Source organism: Rousettus aegyptiacus, unplaced genomic scaffold (assembly GCF_014176215.1).
Source record: "Rousettus aegyptiacus isolate mRouAeg1 unplaced genomic scaffold, mRouAeg1.p scaffold_m13_p_15, whole genome shotgun sequence".
NCBI lineage: Eukaryota > Metazoa > Chordata > Mammalia > Chiroptera > Pteropodidae > Rousettus > Rousettus aegyptiacus.
In genome coordinates this window covers 40,083,971-40,108,755 of record NW_023416290.1, presented here as the reverse complement: position 1 = coordinate 40,108,755, position 24,785 = coordinate 40,083,971, and the positions used below count along the sequence as shown (strand labels likewise).

Here is a 24,785-nt window from a genome sequence, read left to right as displayed (position 1 = left end):
CCTGTCAGGTCTGCTAGTGGTGACCAGCTCTACCAAGTTCTCACCCGATTCCTTCCTCTCGCCTGCCAGGACCATCAGTCTCTACCATATCCGTCATTCCCCACTGTGCTCCCCAGGTCTGTAGGGTTGGGTGTTCTGAGGCAGCATGGAAATATTTTCCCCATTGTGAGGAAGGCCGAAGCAAGACTACTGGCCCTCGTCTGCTCCTCTGGATAGGGGGTGAGAACCTGCTGCCCGCCCTGCCCTGGGATCCTCCCGAGCATCTCAGCATCAGGAGCCACAGCATTTGGGCCTTGCTTTCTTTCTGCCACTGTACCAAAATCCCTGCAGCCTCTTGAATTATGATGAAGCATTTTAACTTAGAGACTTAAGACCCAGAGAAGTCATACAACTTACCTAAAGTAACACTCTTCGTAAGTGGTAAGTCTGAGCTGGGATCCACATCACGTGATTAGAGTCATGATCCTAAAGCTATATTGTTAAGAAAAATCAAGTGAAAAAAGCAGTTTGTCTTAAAAATGTAGATATCCTAGTTGTAGCTGCAGGCTTCAAAACCAGATTATGGTCTAATAAAGACTTGAGAGATTGTCTATGTAAACTTTAAATCCAATGCTAAAATTTTCATGTTCTTGCCATTTTAAAACAGATTTGCACCATGATTTGGCCAATCAAGTCATACTTCAAGGCTATAAGACGGATAGCTTCCCAAAGCCCATAGACTAAGATTGCTTTCTGTTCATCTATTGCCCCAATTGACCTATGTCATTGTACACTTCTATCCTAGTGCCTTGAATTTAAGATATTCTTACACATGCATGTGTGTACACACACACTCACACACATGCATACACACACACAACTGATAACTCTAGAAGGTAATACCAAGCGTAGCAGTTGGCTTGTCTGACAGATTATTGGTAAGCATAAGTATTTGGAAAAATACTGATAACTCATTTAAAGTTACATATGAATAATGGAATACAATAAACATCAACCTTAATGGAAGGCATAATTTTAGAGATTTTTTAAAGTAATTTGCAAAAAAAAAAAAATACCGATTTCAACATAACCTTACAGATCAATGATTCCCCACCTTCAGTGCTCAATTCTATTCAATAAGTATGTAAGAGACATCAGCATCTTTAAACCAAACCACCACGGCTTAAAGGAGGGGAGGAGTCATTCCTGTGGAATGCAGAGAAGAGCATTCCTCACAGAAACTCTGCAAGTCCACAGAGCCTAAGATGAGAGCACACCTAGTATGTTTGAGCGTGTGTATATGTGTGTGTGCATGCACACATGTGTGTGTGTAGATGTGAAATTAGTATATCCTTTGGCTTTGACCTAAAGAGTGAGAAATTAATTACTTAACCTCAGTAATTTGAATTTTCCTAAATTAAATGAGCCATAACACTGAAAATCTAGTTATTGGAAATATTTTTGGAACAGATACATGTTGAGCTAATTCTTCTAGAAGGAACAGCAAAGGTTTGGGAAGTGAAGGAATACAAAAAGGAGGCAAGGGCCTAGGCTCAGCGGGCGCCTCTGGTGTGCTTAACAAATCAGCGATGGCTTTCAGAGCCTGTTCCACCAGCTGCCAGCGCGGCCCTCTGCCCATGGCCACCTGTGAATTCAGACAAAGAGACAGAGTCCTCTGAAGAGACCATGGCTTTGCTGCTTGGAATTTTAACCACAAACAGAAGAACACTTCCGAGAAATTAACATTGTGCTTTGTGGTGCACAGACACCCTCTGGCCATTCTGGATGACATTTTGATCAGATGTCTAATTAGCAACTGCAAGTTCTTCTTTTTCAAACATCTCCAATGAAAGATTTGTGATTGTTGATATAACTACTTCTCTTCCAAACCTGGAACTTTGGATTCTACGTTAATACAGCTCATGTATATACGTACCTATGTATATCCTTTCTTTCCTCATGAGATCACCACCGCAACCTTGTGAGGTTCCCCAAACAGGTGTGAGCTTTATGTTACTGTTGTGGTATCTGGCCAGGACACCTGCACATACCTGGGCAGGTTGTTCGCCACACAAGGAGATCAGATCAAAGGGCAGGAGAGGGCTGAGGTCCATCCCACATTCTATTCACCAAGCTTGTGAACTGTCTCTAATTAAATTTGCATATGTAATCACTAATACAGACTTGGAAGCATTGTTAACACACATAAATGGTTCTCATTCTCAGAATACTTTGCAAGCATAAGTTCATTCATTTCCTCTCCCAGTTTTAGGTCTTTTTCTAGTTTTATTTCAGCCTTTTCTTTACTAGACAGCCTACAGAGTTTGCTAATCACAAGTAAATATAGATCCTCAGTAAAGCAAATGGCTTTACATACTATGGGATTAATTGAAGCCATAGAAATATGTAAATATCAATTACAGAAATAGATGGAAAGAAAATTAAATATTACCACAATTTTATTGAAAGTGATGGTTCCGAATAATTTATTTAACAGGTAAAATTTGGTCTCATTTATAAGATACTCTTGAATTTCAGTGACCATTGAGGAGATTGAGATTTACAAATCCTTGAGGTCTCTCGAGGGGTGGCGTTGAAGAGAAATGTCTATGAAAGGTTGCTTACAGTTTGACGTCTGTGCTTCCTTTATTTTCCACGCAACCTCAGAAAGCAGGAAGGCGAGGCAGCGTTACCTCCAGGCGGCCTCCCTGCTTCTTCAGTGTGCGTTAGATGTCTCCTCACATGCTGAGAGGTCCTCTCTCAGGCCCTCCCCACGCGGCTGCCTCTGATCGTTTGTTGCCTCTTCTGCCTTCCTCAACAAGTGAGATAACTCCTGGAGAACAGAGGGCTTGTCCTTTTTTTTTTTTTTTTTTTTTTTTTCGTATTCACAATATCTAATGTAAAGGAGGTAGGTAATACATGTTTGTGGAATGATATGAGCAGAAGAGAAGACAAAATGAGGTTTGTTCCTGTAGACCTAAATTCATAAATAAGGAGTGGACTTTAAATTCCCTTTATCCAGAAATCTATAGAAGATATCAGCCAGACAGACAAAAACTCAGAAGACACACTCACACACGGGCAGAGACTGGCTGAGAAGGCTCTTAACCCGCCTGAGTCCTCAAGGTGAGTCTGTTCATCATTATGCTATAGAGAAGGAAATAGGTAAGAGGTAAAAGCATGGATTGAATGGGATGGAAAATGGGGGCGGGGGGGTGTATAGATAATTACATATGCAGGAGCAATAAGAACATCTATAACCATTTCTCCCGTCTAGTAAACTTGAAAGGAGGTACCATTTTAAAACAAGATCCTGAAAGCACAAGTTTCGGCCCCCTCTTCCATTCCCTGACTTGACCTTCCCAAGCATCAAACTCCCACTGACAAAATAATCGGATTTAACTCAAGTCCTTTCTAAGCCTAACTCTCCAGGAACTTTTACTACTGTAAGCCAGTCTTTTATACTTCTGTCGATGGTCCAGGAGAGGGCAGCATTTACTCACAATAAAATTTTTTTTTTTTTTTTAGTTAGTCTTCAAAGCAGGAGATGGGGAAGTTGGAGGAAAGGGGCACTTAAACTCTTTCTTGAATTCAGTGTGAGACACAAGGATGCCAAGAGTAGGGAAGTGCTTGGAAGCCTCGTATCTACTCTGCTGTATGGACGCTTAGTGAGGAACCAGTCAAATGGCTCTATGAGGAAGGCTACAGTCCCTCTTGTTCACTCACTATTGAATCCTTGATGTTGAGTGCAGTTTCTAGCACTTTGTAATTGCTTCATAAAGAATGGTTGCTAAAGAGTGGGGCTGGAATGGGTTCCCAGTGCAAGCCTCAGATACATATGTGAAGCAGGCAAATCTGTCTTTGGTGCCTCTATCCTTGTACCATTCCAGGGCTTATCCCTCCTTCTGTGATCCTAACTGAGTTCTGTACACCTGCAGCTCTACTTATCCCTGCACTCCTCTTCTTTACCATATTGATTCATCTATCCATTTACTTAACACATTTATTAAGCATCTGATATATGCCAGATTTTGTTCTGACTTTCCTACCCTGGCAAAGTACATGCCGATTAACCTTATGCCTTACGACAAAATAGTTCCTAAGGATAACTGTATAAGGGAGCAGGGCTAGGGCTAGGATTACATTCCTTATTTTAATATGTGCCAGAAGTTTATAAACAACAACAAAAAAGTGAGTCTCTGGACTCAGGTAGAGAAGGTGATAATTTAGGGCAAGAGGACCTGCTCGTGTGTCTTTAGACAGACTACTAGGCTCTCCCATGCACCTATTTTCTTTCCCCCCAGTAATGGAATAATAATCCTGGTGCCAGGTATTCCTCAAAAAACCCTATGCGGCCAGTCTGCAGGAATGCCGAAAGACCACCCGCTCAGGAGCTAAGCCTGATTTTGAATCCAGCTCTACCATCTCTCGACTCTATAAACCTGGGCCGGTCATTCACCCTCCGGAGCACAGTCACTCAGTTATCATGTGAACACTAAGGACATCCAAAAACTGAAAAGCGGCTTCTCAAAATTTTCATTCAATCAATAACTTGCTTTATTTCTGTTGAGCTGATTAAATGCGCTATGATCGTGAAAGCGCTTCTTTTGTCTCTTTTTTGCTATCCTGAGATCACACTCCCCAGTAAAGTATCATCAGTCAAGCCGTGCCTGCCCTGCATTCTGTTTTCTAGAAAACTTTAGCCACAATGTTTATGTAAAGTATTGTTATTATTAAGAACATCATCACAGCATTTTTTCTTTTCATTAGTTTCCTGTTTTAAGTTGTTGGCAACTCATCAAGGCTATCCCTAGGGAACAATTTTATGCAGGTGAAATCAAGTTTAAAAAGGACACTAAATGCAGCTCAGAGAAAGAAAATACACCCCAAAAGGGCAACGCGAAGAGTAAAGGTTTGTCTGTTGGAACAGCTGCCCTTCCGTTTCAGGCACGCCTCTGCTTTGGCCGCCATCTGACTGGGGCTAGTATTCTCAATTAAGTCTCCCATCAGAAGCTTCCTTTAGGGACTGTCTAGTCACATGGTCCCTTGAGGTGAGTAGCCTGGCCGTAAACACACGTAAACATACACACGATCTAGAGCAGTTTCTCCATTTCACATTTTCTGAAGCCTAAGGCCATGGTTCCCTGATTTTCCTTTGCAGATCTTTTTGTAAAAGAAAGACCTCTTTGTCAAAAAATATAGGAATTACATAATCTCAGAGTAAACAGCCTTCAAGTAAATAAGTTCAGCCCTAAGGAAAAGTCCCTACATTATCCTTATTTTTCACATTTTACCTCGTACCAGTGAAACTTTGTCACAGACCTGTTTGGAAACCACTGGCAGAGGGACAACTCAGTTAATGAGCTAAATAGAGAACTGGGAAAGGCTGACTCACCTCACCAAGGTGAGGAATGTTCCAGCGTGGACAAACACCCGGAAATACTCAACTCAGAAGAGGACAGTTTAGAATAAACCTTAATATTTTAAGTGGTTAAGACCACTGTGCATTTAACAGATGTGAAGTAGAGGGCAGAGCATTGGTCAAGGCGCCCGGGCCTCCTCCTCTTCCTTTTGCAGAGATCCTCCTTACAACCATAATTGAAGGCCCAATTTTTAAATAATTTTATGAATACTATGTCAATATAGTTCTTCTCCAAATATATCTGAGGTATTATGGCCAGTGCCATTGAACACTAAGTAAGAGTAACACCCATGAATACGTGTGTGTTTATTTGCTTGTTTGCTTGTTTGTTTTGAAAGCATGCCCCTGCTCAGTGGTCCATGGCCTTGGCAGAGTGTGAAGTTCTGAGCATTTTAGACATGACCCAGAGCAGGACCAGACACAGTCCGGCCCTTGAAGTCCTAACTTTCTTAGTTTATATACACACAGCATGCATAATATGGAAGGCATGGGGCATACCAAAGAGTTAGTTTTGCATTCGGTTTTGCTATCTGCTTTAGTTCTGTACTAGAAGGAAAGAAAGGAAGGAAACGCGATGGGAGGGAGGTAGGGAGAGAAAATGAAAAGCAATGGCGACGGTTCCCAGAAAGAAGGGCAATGGCTGGTGGGAGATTTATGGGAAGTTCGAGCTCTGATCCTGCCCAGCTTGTCCGGGAATTCTTCCTACTGGAGAGTGATTTGTTAACTGCTGTCTAGTTGGCCTTTCCAGGGAGTCAATTTTGGACAAATCCTCACATTTAGAATCACAAAAGCCAAGCCAACGTTGTTTTCCAGGAATAGGGTTTTATAGGATGAAGCTACTTTATGCCTTGTGTGGTAATCCGTGAATATTCCACTTCATCTTTAAGAACAGAGTCGGGACAGGAAAAAAAGTGGTAATATTACCATAGCTTGGAAAGCACTAAATTAAAAAAAAAAAAGGTTCTGTCTTTCCAGTATAGATTTGGCCCCATGTGACAGGGTGTATGAAATGGTTAAGCACCCAAACTTCTGAACTCTGAAAGTCATGAAGGATTTTCATTGATATTTCAGAATAAATATCATGATACCAACAATTCCATTTAGTAAAGTACTTTTAAGTTAGGACATAGTAATAATGACCACAGTAGTAGCAGCTAGCATGTCTCGAACTTTTCTCACATACCAGCCACTCTCCTGAACAGTGATATCACATGTGATATCATGTTTAGTCCTCACAGTATCCCAGAAAGTTAGTTAATAATGTCCATTCTAAAGATGAGGAAACTATGTCTCAGAAAGTTCAAATAACTTATTCAAAGCTAATTAGACAGTAAAAGTGGAACCAGGGTTTGTGCCCAAGCGGCCTGATATAGAGCCCTGTGCCTTCTGACCATTATATGTTACCTTCCATTGTAAAAGTTACTTTTCTCACTCCAATGGAAATGGATAAAGCCTCTTTTCAGTCTCTCTGAGCTTTAAAGTCAGATAGATACAGATTTAAGTCCCATTGGTGAAAGTCCTTCAGTCAGGAGTTAAGCCCGATTTTGAATCCAGCTACGCCATCCCTCGACTCTATAAACCTGGGCCGGTCATTTACCCTCCGGAGCACAGTCACTCAGTTATCATGTGAACACTAAGGACATCCAAAAATTGAAAAGCAGCTTCTCAAAATTTTCATTCAATCAATAACTTGCTTTATTTCTGTTGAGCTGATTAAATGCGCTATGATCGTGAAAGCACTTCTTTTGTCTCTTTTTTGCTATCCTGAGATCACACTCCCCAGTAAAGTATCATCAGTCAAGCCGTGCCTGCCCTGCATTCTGTTTTCTAGAAAACTTTAGCCACAATGTTTATGTAAAGTACTGTTATTATTAAGAACATCATCACAGCATTTTTTCTTTTCATTAGTTTCTTGTTTTAAGTTGTTGGCAACTCATCAAGGCTATCCCTAGGGAACAATTTTATGCAGGTGAAGTCAGGTTTAAAAAGGACACTAAATGCAGCTCAGAGAAAGAAAATACACCCCAAAAGGGCAACGCAAAGAGTAAAGGTTTGTCTATGGGAACAGCTGCCCCTTCTGTTTCAGGTACGCCTCTGCTTTGGCCGCCATGTGACTGGGGCTAGTATTCTCAATTGAAAAGGCACTGAATTTTTGGATTGTTATTATTTTTTTTTATTTGTAAAATGGAGATAATCATACCAATCTGCAAGATTACTGTGAAAGCGAGAGGTGATACATGGTAGCCATTCAGGACATGGAAAGTATTAGCACAGAACAGACAGGACATAGACTGTTAAGATGAAAAAGGGAAGACATAAACAAAAGACGCAGAGCCCAGGCACTCAGGGCAGATCTCCAGGGGAAGGAATAATTGGTAGTAGGTCATCTTCAGAAAAACTGAAGGGAGCAATTTTCCTTTAAGCAACTCATTGGATAAAGTAACCTTTAAGTATGCTCACAAAATAAGAAATTTCAGGTAATAATGTTAAAAACTAAACAAAACAAACACACACAAAGAAGATCAGTAGATCTTGTACAAAAGAAAAGCAAACCCCAAACCATTACGAAACATTGTGCTCTGAGCCATACCGAGCCAAATTCATTCACATAGTGAAGGAGGAATTAAAGCTGATGTCAGAACCTACCTGTCTATCATAGATAATGCAATATCCACAAAAGTAGCTTAAGTTAAACCTCATGTGAAACCAGACAAAGTTCTCATCCTGCGCTGTGGAGGAGTCATCCCTGCGACTCTTATTGTCTCAATGAAGCTCTAGGTTAAAGAATCGCTCTAGCAGAACCCTAGACTGAGTGGACATCCACTGGCTATTGCAGACGAGAATCTGGTGTGCGGTATCAGAAAACAAGTAGATAACTGACCTTAGAGAAGATCACCTTGGCCAGGTCTCCAGCCTTCTTGTGCTCTGTGTTCTCTGAGAATGTAATTTCCCAGTCCAGTCAAGTTTCATAGCCTTTCCACTGTGGGAACAGTAAAGATCTATGTTGAAAAGAAAAACAAAACAAAACAAAACAGAACACCTTAGGAGGGGGAGAATGTAAATGATAGCACAACAGCAAAAGCACAACCTAAAATAGCCTGGGAGGGAGGCTGCTGTACTAGCAGCAGAAATCTCCATGAGCATTTTGCTACCATCGGTTGGATTCTTCCATTACATTTGTCCCTAGCTTTATGATGCACTGTAATGAAACTGGAAAATTCATTAAGAGAAGACCTATCCTTTGCTAGTTTGTTCTATGTACATAAATTGTGAAGACAAGAGCTTAAATTTTAAAAATTCAGTCAATTAAACTTAAAATTGTGAGATCCCCTTAATTGTTGTCCACTAAAACAAAATGAAAAATTTTCATGCCATTGAAGGAAAAATTGCTGCATTCCCAGTCTTTTTAGAGAGATACTTCAAAAAGTCTTTCATCCATCAAACGTGACTACTATATCAGAAATTAGCATTGAAAACAGCTATTCTAATACAAAAAAATATATATGACGGTGGCTGTGTTCCTCATGTTATCCTGTGCCATGGTGTTTTAATCTGCTGTTATTACTTTAGCGCCTAGTAGGCACTAATGGATATTTGTCAAATAATATGAAGAATCTGCTAAGGAGTTTTAAATAACATTTCATGGTAATTAAGACAAAGGGCTTTGAGTACAAACAGACCTTATTAATTCATTATCTGTATTTTTGAGCAAGTTTTTTTTAACTTCTCTAAACCTCAGATATTTCATTTTAATAAATGTCCACATGTAATTATCTCTTCTATTAGGTGGTCATTATATTAATGAGATAATCCATATAAAACTCTTAGGTCAGAACCATGCTCATAGTAAGTGCTAAATAATGTTAGCTATTAACACTTTTATGCCTAATTTTAGGCAAATTATACACACAATTCTTTAATCTACCTCTTTGGCTATATAAGTTATATAGTAAGACTTTTCATGAGTATCAAGCATTTTGTCATTGTAAAATGACAGTTTTTGGTAAAGGCTTGTAGGACTCATCGACAAACAGATGAATGAAAAATATTTCAGAATTTGACTGGTCTGTGGCCTCACGGTAGATTATCGGTAGTAAGAGGTGGAAGCAGATTCAGCAGCGAGTGCACAGCACAGACACCAGAAGGGAGAGAATAAACTACTTTTAAGAGAAAAGGAAAGGCCCCATTTTCTGATGCTGAGCCTTCATACCACCTCTGACAGGTACCACTGAAAGAGTATACATTTCAGAGCTAGGTCATTCATAATAGCAGTTACAGTTACATGGGAAGAAAAGGATGGCCTCCCTTGTTTTTGAAAAGGTAGAAGATGAAAAGGAAAAAGACATAACAAAATTCACTATACACAAAACAGAAAAGATCCAGGTGGGGCTGTGGTGAGCACTGTGGTATATAGACAGAGTATGAGCTTTATAATGAAACAAATCTAAGTTCTTTCTAGCTCAGTTATTTGCTACCTAGGCTAAGTACTATGCTGCTTACAATTTATGCCTCTCTTGCTTCATCTTTGTAATGGTAATAAAAATGTACTTATGTCATAGAGTTGCTGTGAGGATATAATGAAACGACAGTGCTCAATCCACTTTCTGGCTTAGAAAAGGTACTTGGAAAATACTCACAGGTGCTGCAAGTGATGAAGGTACAAAAATACTTTCCAAAACATTGTTTCTTCAATTTACTCATTTCTTCCATAAGCATTCCTGGTAATTGCAGGAGAGTCAACTACATTTCCCAGAATCCACCTTTGCTTCATGTGATCAGTTCAAGCTCAGACAGGGAAGGCAGAAGGCAGAAGGCAGCTGGTGCTGAGAAGGTTGTTGTGGTGAGGGACGCTGTTGCAGTTCCTGCCCGTTGGTGCTCACCACTGGCTTTCTGGATGGAGGGTGGCAGCAGCCAGGCCCTCAAACTCCACCAGATCTTGCTGCATCTCCTGCTCCGGGTTCTCCCACTCCTGGTCCATGACAAAGAGACACTAGCTTCTCATGCAGAAAACACTATCAAAACCGAAAACTTGAAGGCATTAAGGAATCCGGAATGTGGATTCTACTTTGTTCTTGTTTCCAGTTTGTCTCATTTTCCCCACTCTACAACCATCTTCTTTTCCCAACCACCTGCCTGTGGACATCAGGTTTCAGCCTTAGACTCAGAAATTAAACATCACATAGATTGTTTCTGCTGCTTCAGTAATTATGTAAGGTACTTATGATAAATTCTTATTGAAATAATAGGTGATTCTATTTCTCTGACAACAGCCTTAACTGATAGAATGGGATCTCTCTCTATGTGCCAGGAACAAAGTTTTGGGCAGAGTAAACACAGATAAATAAGGTACAGTCCCTACATTCACAAAAGTTCACAGTTCTTAAAGGAGAAGTCAACCACCACTCATCATACAAGGAATTATTAAATTTTTATGGATTTACTTAATCTGGACACTTCATATAAAAGGGATAATACAATACGCGACCTAGTATATCTGTTTTTCGGCATATTGCATGTTTTCTAGGTTCATCTATATTGTACCACATATCAGTACTTCACTCCTTTTTATGGGTGAATAATAATATGTTTGGATATATCACATTTTGTTTATTCATTCATCTTTTGATGGACACTTGAGTTGTTTCCAGTTTTTGGAACTATGTAGTTCCAAACTAGATAGTGATGGTTACACAACACTGTGAACGTACTAAATAATACTGAATAACACTTTATAATTGATAATTTTATATTATATGAATTTTACTTCAGTAAAAAAAAATTTTAAGGTGATAAAGTTGGTTTCCTTTAGTTAAAAAAATTTACATGTTCAGTGTGAAATTGAAGGGGCTCCATTGGAGTTTATGGGTACTAAACTGGTAAAAAGTGAGTTCATTAAACTAGATATTGCCAGTGATAAGATCGTATGCTTTCCACATTTGACTACAATCTGCTTCGAATATCATTCTTTGCTCTGCTATTTTGCTGCAAGCCTGCCATTGATTGGCTTCTTGACATGCACATAAAATCAATTAACATTCAGCCTCTGAGAATAATTCTCTTAATAGGTTACTGCTTTCACCATTTAACCAACAGAAAGACATTTCTTTCCACACCACCCCATACTTATTTAGAAAGGCATTTGGTAACACTTATCAGGCTGCACATGCCAGCAATTAGATGTCAATAGAATTTCTATGTTCAATCCTTTGTATACAAAGAACATATTAGTGAAAATCTCCAGTCCTTTCAGAATTTTCTGAACTCATCGGTTTTTGTCCTTTTATCATGAGGTGACTTTAAAGGTTGGATAAAGGCCCACATCTGCCTCCGAACTTCTCCTAAAAGGGAGGCAGTATGAATACAGATATCAAGATTGAGAAAATGCCAGGCCAGTTCTCCTCCCCTCATATTTCAGGGGGTACACTGAAGAGCCATTATCTGTTTAACTCTTCTTATAAATTAACTTTTCCTCCAACTACTATCTCGGCTTTCTTTTCTGTTGTTGTTGTTTTGCTTCCTTCTTACTCCTAAGATCTAATCCGAATGTCATTGTCTTACAGAAATTTCTGACCCCCATCTCCTTATCTCCTTGCACTATCCACCAGCCACAGTGGCGTACATTTAGCTCCTGAACATGTAAAACTCATCTCCATGTCAGGACCTTTACAGTTGCTGCTCCTTCCACTTGAATATTCTTCCTCAACAATGTCATGTGGCTGCCCTTTTATCATCATTCAAGTCTCAAGTCATTTGGTACCTTTTCACAATAGGCTTCCCTAGCTACAGCAGCCCTCTAGGTCACACTCTACCACATTACCATTTATTTTTCACTTTCTATATGCCCTCATCAAATCAGATGATCCTTAATATAAGGACTCTGCCTGTATAGTTCACAGCTGTTTTCCCAGAATTCTGAATAATACTGGAGCGGATAGCAGCTGCACTATTAATATCTTGGTTGACTGACTAATAAAATAGCAGGTACGAATCATCCCATAAATGTAAAATTTAAGTGTGTTCATGGTGACACCATTCCTTGTAATAGAGGATACTGAAAAAGATCAGGTATTTAGGTATATATGTGTATGTATGCATACATACATATATATAGCATGGTGCTTAGGGATTTATTTATTTATTTTTTATATATAGGGGAGGGAAGAGAGGAGCAGGTTACAAGCTCAGTTTTGATACATTATTTTGAAGTATTGTTGATATCCCAAAAAATGAGATCAAGTGGATAATTTTGTACATTTGACTGGTCTTAAAAATTAGAGGTGTGGTCTAGAGATAAATTAAGGAAATATCTGCTTTTCGGTGGTTATTAAAGGAGGACCACATCACCCAGGAATAGCAAGAAGAATAAGAATAGAGGAATGAAAGTAAGAATGAGTAGGACTGGAAAGGGAAAAGAACGCGAGTGGTCAGTGAGGGAGGAGGACGAACACGCTAGTTTGGTACCGTGTGGAAGAGAGTTCGTGTGCTCCCAAAAGTCACATGTTGAAATCTTAATCCCCAATGTGATGGTATTCGAAGGTGGGAGAAATAATTAGGTCATTACCTCCTTTGGGAATGATTAGGTTTAAATGGAGTCATGAGGGTGAGGTCCCCTTGCGGGGATTCACTCCCTTATAAGAAAAGGAAGAGACACCAATGCTTTCTCTCTCTCCTCTTGTACACAAGGAGGCCATGTGAGCACGCAGTGAGCCGGTCGCCCTCTGAAAGCCAGAAAGCGTGTCCTCATCAGCATCCAAATCCACTGGCACCTTGATCTTAGATTTCCAGCACCCAGAACTATGAGAAAATAAATTTCTGTTGTTTAAGCCACCTAGACTATGGTATTTCATTATAGTACCCTGAATTGACTAAGACAAGAATGTTTCAAGCAGGAGAGAACTATACAATGTGTGAGTTGCTGCTGAGCCTAAAGTAAGAGGAGGACTGAAATGTATTCACTAAATTTAGTCACATGGGAGTTGCTGACAATCTTTGTTACTGTTTTACTAACAATAATGGAGCCAGAATTCAGACTGAGGAGTAAGAGATACTAATATTTGTGACTCACATACACGTATACACAAGACTAGTTTTTGCTCTATATGACCTTGGGCAAACCTCGTACATTTTCTAAACTTCATCTTTATTATCTGTAACTTGAGCAGCTTATACTTATCTTGAAGATATGTTGTTAGGATTAAATGACATGTCATGGAAAAATACTTAGCACACCATGAACACTCTATAAATGCAGATTCCTTTCACTTCTCCCACTTGAGAGCTTTTAAAATAAATCTGTTGACCAGAATCAAACGTATAGCTCTAAATGAGGATTATATGTGAAGTTTTGCTAACTGTATGATAAAATACTATCTAAAAATAGTAATTTCGATATAAGTATAGAAATTGCATAGAAATTATATATATGTGTATTTATATGTATAACTGTGTGTGTATATTTATTTATCCTATGTATAACCCCCTGCACAGTCAAAAATCCACATATAATTTTTATTCCCCCAAAACTTAATTACAGTCATCCTTCAGTATGTGCAGGGGATTGGTTCCAGGACCCCCTACAGATACCAAAATCCACAATGCTCAAGTCCCTAACATAAAATGATGTTAGAACAATGCATATAGTTGGCCCTCCACATCTGTGGATTCCCAACTGTGGATTGAAAATACTGTTTTCAATTGGTGGGTGGTTGAATCCACAGATGCAAAACTCAGGGATACAGAAGGCTGTATATTTATTGAAATAAGTTCATGTATAAGTGGACTCAGGCAATTCAAACCCATGTTGTTCAAGAGTCAATTACACATTTGTATGTAGTTGTATATGTATGTATGTATATGTAGATATATGAAGTTATATATATAAATATATATAAAGTTTTATATATATGCAGTTATATACATATGCAGTATGTGTGTGTGTGTGTGTGTGTATGTATCTCAAATGAAGAACACTGTGAACTTATGTCCTATCTCTTTTTCAACCTAATCTTGAGATTTTTATTGGACTACTTCCTACCTAGCATATTCCCCTATCATCTGGTTCCTTATTTATTATGCTTCCTACAGGAACCGTTTTACATGCTTCTTTATTGAATCTCAGTAGGTTGCATTCCTTCACTGGCAAAAGACTGCAGTGAGCTTGATTCCTTCAGAATGTCCATGATCACTTCCAGTTTATAACACTTACCAGTTCAGACCTGCTGTAGTCATTGCAAATTTAGATGTTCACTTCAGATTTTAACTCTAGAGGAATGCTGAGCACACATGATGATATACTCTGCTGTTTCCAATATCTTGTTCTGACTGCAAGTTTGAGTGCTCCTGGCACATTCAGGATACTTCAGAAACTGTAACCTCTCTGGCAGTTTTCATTCATGACCTCCCAGTTCAGGTGCTTCTCTGAGTACGGAAGACACTTGCTATTTGGGGCACCTCCCCATCAATGCCCCTTTCCTCGTAGAAAACAAAGAACTCATGCCCCTTTTCTTTGGAGCACCATTAGCTAGAACAGGAGAAAACATCACAGGCCCAGTCAATCGGAGGTTCCAACATGAGACTGTGACCTTCGCTGAGGAACACAATGACATAAGGGACCATTTAGATTTTTTCATAGCAGCAGCAATAGCAGCAGCAGCAGCAGCTCTAGACCAGTGTGTTTGGGCTCAAAAACCTTGGCTTCCTTCCTCCTGGCATAAAAATGCCTTGGTTTACACCCAGTCTCTGCCTTGTTCTCTCCCCTCGCATTGATGCGGTGACCTCCTGCTAGCCTTTAAAATTTATATATTTGCATATATAAACTTTTCATTTTTTCCCCCTTCACATTAACTAGTTAGTTTTGGTTACCTGCAACCATAACATTCCTTACTAATAAAGAAAAAAGTCTTCACATGATGGTCCCAAGTAAGAACTTAGCAACCATGCTTAGTGGCTGAGCTGGCACTTTCTAACAGATTTGTTACTCTTGGCAAATTTAAGGGGAAAGAAAGAACCCACTGCCTTGCCAGAGCTTCTGTTGCCAGTGACTGTCACTCTGAAGGGATTCTCCAAGGAAAAAGAACATTTTCTCTTAAAAAAAAATCATTGCAATTTAGATTGCCACTCCATTTAATAATGGGGAAATGGTATTACTTTACTGGTAATTAATTTTTTTTAAAATCTCATGTAAAATGTCAGCTAGACTCTTGTTTATTGGAATGTATCAACACATTAGGCAAACTTAGTCCTGTTGATTTACCCAAGACAGACAGCTAAGCTGACAAGTTTCAATTGAGACCGCTAAAAACTTGGCTCTGAGTTGTATAAAATGTCTGTTTTGAGTCCAGACTGAGTAGGTCTATATAAGTATATATGTATTTCCCTGCCTCTAATGAGGGACACAGACATATAAAAAACTTGTTTATCCTTTGAGCATCAAACATCATACTGAGTCTCTCTGAAATGTTAAAACTTAGAGCCATTGGTTTGTTATCTACAGAGAGAAAAACAATACTGTGGCTTTTGGATATGAGGGAGTGAAATGGGAAGAAAAACACCAACGGGAATGATAAACTGGGTTTTAATGACAAAGTCACTTTGCCAACTGTAACTCGGGTGCTGGGTAAGCTGATCTGACTTCATTAGGTGATAGCCAGCCTTGCAAAGCCATCATCAGCCTGGAAGAAAGCCATATGTGTTGGTCGCACAAATGGACATTGATTTTTCAATAAACTGGAACCCAAAGCCAACATCACTCCAACGATATCTTTTCTCAGGAGAGAGAATTTCTCGCTCACGCCTGGCACCATGTCTCAGCTCTTACATTACAAGAATTACATGAGTGAAGCAGAGTAGAAAACATCAGCTCACTTAAGTCATGTGATAAATGAGGCAATTAAGTCAATTAGATACACAGTTACTGAGTTATATCTGTTTTGCTTTGTAAAATATAATTTTAAATAGAATCATCTGTCTTACCATACTTGACAGCATTAGAATTCTGTGGGGTAGAAATAATGTAGTTTATTACTCTATGAAAACGGTGCCTACTGTACCAACTGGATAAAGTAACCCTGGTCCCTAAGTTGGAGGCTGTGATCCTTTAACTCTTTCTCTGTAAGAAGTCAGAATATATTTTGTATTTCTGTTTGTCCGCATTGCTTTAAATATATGGTTTTCCTGCTAGTTGTCATGTGGTTGGGGGATTTGTAAACATAACATAAATTGTTTCGATGCATGATTTAACAGATGCTTCTCTTTCTGGAAGAAGAGAGAGAGTGTAGTTGCAGCACATCCATATTGTTCTGGGAAGAGTCACTTGAGTGACTTCATAATGAAAAGGTCATCAGGCACTCTCGTGTGAGGGGAGAGTGCCAGAACCTTTAGTAGTTTAATGAAGTGATGTTCACCACCACCCCGTCTCCTGGGTACACAGAACTTGTCACTGGGGAAGAGGTGTATACACCTGTAAGGGAGTCAAGGAGACTTCTGGGGAAGGTGACCGTGATAAGACCCTTTGCTTTTGGCAGATCACCACTTCTAGGGCTCCCAATGGATTGCGATAGTCCTACCTGAGGTGTGTGGTCAGGACACCAGACACCTCCAGGGGAAGCTAACCATGAATAAAGGTAACTTTGGACTGGTGGTCAAGGCCAAATTAGAGGCTAGTCAAGAAATTTCTCATGAGCCAAATTATGTTTTCTTTGTCCTCCACAAATTATGTTTTCTTTGTTTTAAAGTAGTGAACCAACTAAACTTAGTAAACCATTTAAAAGTTGGGATATTTTACATATAAATATAGATTACTTTGGCCCAGGCATTTGCCCTGCAGTTTGCTTTCCAAAGCCTACCACACGTATACTCCTACTCTCCCTGCTTCATTCATTTCTTTTATTTTCTGGAACCCAACAGGCAGTTCAGGTCTTGATCTTTTACCTAGATAGGAGAGGATGCTGATTCTGTCACAGAAGGGGCTGAGACTGGAAACCCCTCTTAACCTAGCCATGTGGGAGATGGTTGAGAAACTGTGGCTGACCATGTCAGGAGAAACTGACTTGAAGCCTTGGGAAAATTCTTGTTTGAAACTGAGTGTATAAGTTGTGATCTCACACATTAAGGGGTGACGATCTAGCCAGGGTACCATTGCAGGAGACGATAAGGAGATCAAACATGGATTTTTTAACCTAGAATTGTGGTCAAAGAATATGTAAATCTTAATTTTGAAATATGTTGTCAAACTGACCTCAGAAAAGTTGAACCAGGTTAAATATCGACCAAACACTTCATGAGAGCACCAGTTTGCATATTAGTCAACATTGGCTATTATTGATCTTTTTGTTTTGCTAATCAGATGGGGAAAAATTGTTGCTTTGATTTGAATTTTCCTGAATACTGGTGAGTTTAAGCATATTTTCATATGTATGCTGGCCACTTATATTTTTTCTAAGAACTGACAGTATACCTGTTATTCATTTTTCTTACTAGATATTTTGCTTTTTCCTATTGATCCATAAGAACACTTAGATGGTTCTCCTTTGTTGTATCTATTGCAAATATTTTTATCCAGTCTATTACTTGTTTCCTAACTTTGCAGTTGGATCTCTCATTGTGCAGAAATTGTTGATTTTTATTTAGAAAATCTGTTAATGTTTTGGGGGTTAATTTCTCTCATAGATATCCTCAGCTCCATAATCATCAAAATAACCTCCAGTAGGTTTTTATATTTGTATTTGGTTACTTAATAATCCAAAAATTGTTTTTGTTTGCTGTGAAGTAGATATAACTTTTAAAAACAAATGGCTGATTACCCCAGCACCATTTTCTCATTAATTTAAATCCTAATTATATCTTAAATCAACAGCTGTCTTTTTGCCTTTTGTTTCATTTTGACATTCCATAGGGCAACTTCCTTATTGGAGATTTGGGGTTGCTGATTACTCACCATCCTTCTCTCTCTCTCTGAATTCCCCCCAAATTGACACTTGACACTTAGAGTCTAATAAGAATTAAAATATGCAGCATCAGGTTTGCATTGGCTGTGTAGTATCCATCATAAACTTCCAATATACTATGTAAGAGGATGTAGTTTGGCCTGGGGTCAAAGTGAGGTTCTATTTCTTCTCTATAGATCTAGATCTTATGATCTAATTATAGGGAGGATGAAATCTGCAAAATGATTACTCAACTGGCTCAAGGAAGAAAATGCCAGCAGCCCAAACCCAGATTTCTTAGAATATTTACTCCAACAAAACCTCCTCCAAGGAAGAGTAAAAATTCTCTTCTCTAAGTAAAAATAGGAAACAAAGAAATGATGATACTTCTCAATTTATACTCTCATTGTTTATCTTTCTTAATTTTTTATTCTTAGGATATGCTTCCATGTTTCTTTCAGATGAATTTTAAAAGAAACATAATTTTCATTTAAAAAATCTTGTTGGTATATTAATTCATCTTGTATTTAACTTACATATTTATTATGCATAATTAATATCCTTATGCTATTGTGATTTCTTATCCTGAAATTTGATAATTCAGGCTTTATTATATATACTTCAGTAAAATCATATTATTTTCCCTATAAAGGTTTTGTGCATCTTGCTAAGTTTACTCATGAGTATTTCGATAATTTTGATTGTTATAGTTGAATTTTTTCTCTTTCATTTTCTAATTAGCTTTTTACTTGTATAAACAAAAAGGGATTGATTTTCGTGTTTTGACATTGTTCCAACTTGTTTTAGTAAGATTATTGTTTCACTCCTTGTCTCAGACAATTCTATTATATGCAAATAATAAAATTTCAAGTTCCTTATTCTAATATTTCTAGCTATCTCCTTTTCTTACCTTGTTCCATTGGTTAGACCTCCCAGTTCTTACAGCCATCACAGTATTGGGCATCCTTATTTTGGTCAAGACCTCAGTGGGAATGCTTTTAATCTTTTATCATTATGAATTTTTTCCAACATTTCTAAATTAAGGAGAAACCTATTTATTCCTAATTTGATTGTATCAATAATAATATTGATCATGAGAAATGCTATGTTGTAATAATTGTATAATGTTCTCTAAATCTTTTAATTTAGTTGAATTATATAAATAGATCTTTCAAAGCTAAACCATCATTACACTTCTAGAATACATCCCGTTTGGTCAATTATATTATTCTCTGAAAAAATTTCTAGTTTTAATTTGTGAACTTAAGACATTTATAAATGAGATTAATCTATAGTTTTCCCTGATTTTTTGTTTTTGTTTATTTGTTTATACAGGGCTATGCAGCTTAATTAAATGAGTTTTGAAGTATTCAACATTTTTAATGCTTTGGAAAGTTTATTTAATGGAGTGATAATCTCTTCTTTAAAAGTTGAATGAGTTTATAAATTCATTTTGAGCTGCTATCTCTTATAGGAAAAAATTTTTAATGTAATTATTGACGTATTCATTTTTTACCTCTTCTTTAGTCATTTAAAGTAATTTGCACTTTTTTAGAGAACTGTTAGTTTTCTTTGTTTTCATTATTTTTTGAGTAAATAGTTATTTACAGAATTATGTCAAAATTTCTTGACATTCCATACCCCTAGCTATCTTTTTCCTTGTTTCACATTTTATCTTCTTTTTTTTTCTTAATATACTTAGCAAACAAAAGGTTAACTTTTCACTTTATGGATTAAATCTATTATGTACTCTATTAATGTCCACTTATCTCTTCATTGATTCCTGCTCTTGTTTCAGCAGGAGTTAGTCCTTATGTGTGTGCTTTACTGAAAGTTTTTGAGAGCCACACTAACACACTGTGAGATTCTTATGTGAGATTCTGTCAATTTATGTGAGCTTTTAAATAATCATTGAAATTAAGGAAAATCAAGTAATTTAATTACAAATCATGTTATCGCTAGGTGGATAGAGCTTTTGAAATCTTTTAGTCTAGCTCTGTTATTTTTTTCATTTACTTATGTAAAAATTTTTTATATTTAAAAGATTTTCTTTTTTCTTTTTTTAAATTATCAGGGTGGCATTAGTTAATAAAATATAGGTTTCAAGTATACAATTCGATACTACATCATATGTATATTGCATTGTGTGTTCACCACTCAAAGTTAAATTTTCTTCTGTCACCATATATTTGATCCCCTTTAGTTAGAAATTGTTGAAATATATTGTGCAAGAAATAATGGTGGCTTGGGCTAGAATGGTAGAGTAGAGATGGCAAATGTATACATATTCAAAGTATTTTATAAAATAAAATCAATATGACTATGTGATAACATTTTTATTGTGGTAAGAACCATGCAACATAAAATTTACCATTTTTAACCACTTTAAGTGTACAATTCAGTGGCATTTAGTACATTCACAATGTTTGCAACCATCACCACTATGTAGTTCCAGAATATTTTCATCACCTTTAAAGACTCATATTCATTAAGCAGTGACTCCCTGTTATGAGCTGAATTGTGTCCCCCGCACAATTCATATGTTGAAGTCCTAACTTTACTACAAAAAAGGCTGTATTTGAATACAAAGCCTTAAAAAAAAAAAGAAAATTAAGGTAAAATGAGGTCATAAAGGTAGACCGTAATTCACTATGACTGGTGTCCTTGTTTAACAGTAGATGAGAACATAGACATGTACAGAGGAAAGACCATATGATGACAGAGGGAGAAAACATGCATCGACAACAGTGGTCCCCAAATTTTTTGGCACCACGGACCAGTGTTCCTATGAGAATCTAATGCCTGCTGATCTGAGGCAATGATGCTAGTGCTGGGGAGCAGCTGCAAATACAGATGAAGCTTCGCTGGCTCACCCACCACTCACCTCCTTCTTGTGCGGCCCGGTTCCTAACAGGCTATGGACTAGTACTGGTTTGCAGCCCCAGGGTTGAGGATCCTGGTCTACAAGACAAGGAGATGGACTTAGAAGAAATAGGCACTACCAACACCTGATCTCAGACTTGTAGCCTCTGGAACCATGAGAAAATAAACTTCTTTGTTTAATCCACCCCATCAGTGGTACTTTCTCATGGCAGGTCTAGCTAACTAACACAGTTCTCATGTCTTCCTCCCCCCGGCTCATAGCAACCACTTACTTGCTTTCCGTTTCTGTGAATTTGTCTATTCTGGATTTTTCCTATCAAGGGAATCATATAATATATGAACTTTTGTATCCAGCTTCTTTCACTTAGTATAATGTTTGCAAGGTCCATTTATGTTGTAGCATTTATTAGTACTTTATTCTTTTTTATGGATAAATACTATTCCATTGTATAGATAAATCATTTTCTAAAATTTATTGATTAGTTGGTGGTTGGTGATGCCTTTGATGTAAGGAATGAAGGAGGTGTCAAGAATGACTTCTAAATTTCCAGCTGCAGAAACTGCATGAATGGATGTCATTTACTGACGTAGAAATGAATGGAGGAAGACTATATTAGACGGAAGATCTGGGAAGCTTGTCTACAAAGGGTTAATGACTAGTCACTTTGGCCAAGGCAGATCTGTGTCCTCCTACCCCATTTCTCTCTTTCTTCCTCTAACAAATCAGCCCATGTGAGATAATTCAAACCATCTTAGTGATTTCATCCATTTGCCTTTTTTCATCTACCAAGTAAAATTATCCTTGGTCAATTCTAGCCCAGGGATATGCCCTCTGGCCAATCAAAAAAAAAATTCCCAAAACAAACTAAAACTATAGATAAAAACTTTCCATATATGTACACATAACTAAGTTCAAGTACTAACTCATCCATGATATTAAAATTCTGTCACCTAACCAAGTTACTTTTTCTCTTGGTCTCCTCGAACATTTCAGTTATTTTAAATGTTTTTTTTTTCTGATTATGAAAATAGTGCACATTGTAGAAAATTTAGAATCTATAGAAAGGAAGATAAAATGAAATAAAAACTACTTATGTTCTCTCCACTCATAGATGAGCACTGTTATATTTCATAATGTTTTTCTATAAATTTAACAGAAATATCTCTCTAAACTCAGGGGTTGTATTCCTAAAAGAATTGTGGTTGGTAAAACAGTGATGGTATGCTCAAGATGCTATAGAAAATATAGATTCAAAGAGAAAGATAAACTGTAATCCATAAGAATTTCTCTTGTATGATTAAAAGTTATGAAAAAATATGGTCCTATTTTAAAAACATAAAGAAGCATTGCTGCATTTTACAGTCTAGTTCTTTGTTTTGAAAGTAAAATAGACGTCACTGTTAAGTAATATCCTCTCCAGGAAAAAGGCAGCATGAAAACTTGGTTCCTACTTGAAATCTACATGTGGCCCTAGTGAAAGTACTATCTACTATGATCTCTTTCAAGGCTATGATGAATTTGGGGTGCCACTGCAAGCAGGTGATAGAAAGAATAAAAATAAAATGTCAAAACTTGGACTACTGTAGCTTGTCACAACTCATCTATACAAATGTACCCTTAAATGCAAGTCTAATTAAAGGGACCTGGAAAGACCTGTAAAGGTTGATCCACTCTCGTGGCTCCAAAGCCAATTACCCACAGTAAAAATAAAATGCTGATCAGTACAGAAAGATGGATTTTATGGCAAAAACAGGAGGTCAAAGTAACTGTCATTACTTGTCAATATCCCATCTCACCACAAGGTAATGGTGGAAACATGGCTAGAGTTTGAGCCATTTCTGGAAAAAAATCATCTGGTCAGATTGCACATGATTCATTTGTTTCAGAAAAGGTCAAAATACCAAGGTTGTTTTGAAACCCACTTTAGCCAAAAATCAATTTTTTTCACATTAAATTTGTTATATTTTCAAATATTTTATATCATACTTTTAGCTCACTGATCTGCAAGTGCAATTTCTGTGTTAATTTTCATCATTTAAAAATAATCTGTTTTACTTTGGAAGATTCATATTTATACATTGTGTTTAATTACATAAAATTTTGTGAAAATATGAATTTGAGTGACTAATTATTTGAAATCATAGAGGTAGAAAGAAGAGAAACTAGATTATATTCCTTTCTCTCCAGGCTGGATCACCCTAGGCCATGCCACAAATTGTCTTCCAGAAACTGCACTCATCTCATAGACTTTTCCTAAATAAAATTCTTATCTTTTAGCCTTGGAGAGTGAGATGATGGATCCCAGAGATTTATGGTGATATTTCCCAGCTAAAGATTGAACTATAAATTCCAGTAGCTGGAAGAAATAATTAGTTGGCTTTTGAATAATGTTTTGATTTACATTTTTGGTGTGTGTGACCAAAGTCAAGATTAAAGTGAAATTTTATCTCAACGTCTGTAAGGTTTTTCTAGTTAAGCCCACAAAGGTTCATTTTTTTTTTCATTCAGTTACTCAACAACTATTTTGTGTCAGGTGTTGGTGTTAGCAGAGCAAGCAACAAACCAGCTTTCATTCCATTAATATTCACTGGGCACCTACTATGTTGTCGAGCATTGTTTTAGATGATTGATATATCAATGAAAACATTTAGACCAAATTCCAGCCCTCAAGGTGCTTACATTCTTGTTGGAAGGGGGGGGGGAGGAAGGAAGTTAAATAAAAGATAAACATAAAAAAGGTATATTATGAATTTTGTTAGCAAAATTTTGTTAGCAAAAAAATAGTATTTAAAGAAAATAGAGCAAAGTGGTCAGGGAAAAGATTGAAATTTAATGGGATGATCATAGAAGGCTACTCATTGGGAAGGTGACATGTGAGCAAAGAATTAAAGAAGAGGGGGTGAGCTGTGTGCATAGCCCATGGGCACAGCCTACGTAAAGGCTCTGAGGTAGGATGGACTACGCCTGGCATATTCAAGGCCTTGAAAGGAGGCCAGTGTCTCTAGAAAGGAGTGAATAAAAAGAGCCATAGGAAATGACGATCAAGGAGTGGGGGGAAGATCATGTAGGGTCCCATTGGAGAGATTTTGGCTTTTATTCTAAGGGAGATGGGCAGCCATTAGAGGATTTTGAGTCTAGGAGAGACATGAACTGATTTAAAGTCCCCAAAATATTTCTACAAAGAGTTTTGCTGCCTTGTATATTATCTCCTAATTTACTGACTTCCTATCTTCCTTTTCTATTATTCAATCCTGATATCTCTCCTGTATGATAATTCTTCCTTTGAATATCCTCCCCTTCAGTATTTCACATCCAATATTTCTCCATCTTTTACATGAGTCTTTTATAATTTGTATCTCCTTTTTAAAAGAGCCAGTTTCTCATTGTCTCTTTCTATCCTTTATGTTTTTCTTTCTTCTTTCAAATTGTTTTGCTACTGCAATACAACAAATATGTATAATGTTACCTAATTATCATAATTCTCCACTCAAAACTATATTCACTATCACATGTTCCCACCCACTTCCAAGCGGTTTCCTTAGAATGGACATTCTCTAAATGAGTATCTTTTAACAAC

The 24,785-nt window shown here is 37.5% G+C and overlaps 1 long non-coding RNA gene across 1 annotated transcript in view; it reads right to left on the bottom strand.

Annotated features, from left to right (window-relative positions):
• LOC118612006 overlaps positions 1–24,785 on the bottom strand; it is a 185,640-nt gene that overhangs the window by 9,568 nt on the left and 151,287 nt on the right. The window contains exons 5-7 of the long non-coding RNA XR_004954639.1: positions 21,209–21,285; positions 10,039–10,370; positions 8,283–8,400 (exon numbers count right to left, since the gene is read on the bottom strand). This is a non-coding gene — a long non-coding RNA (uncharacterized LOC118612006). The remainder of the gene's footprint in view (positions 1–8,282; positions 8,401–10,038; positions 10,371–21,208; positions 21,286–24,785) is intronic.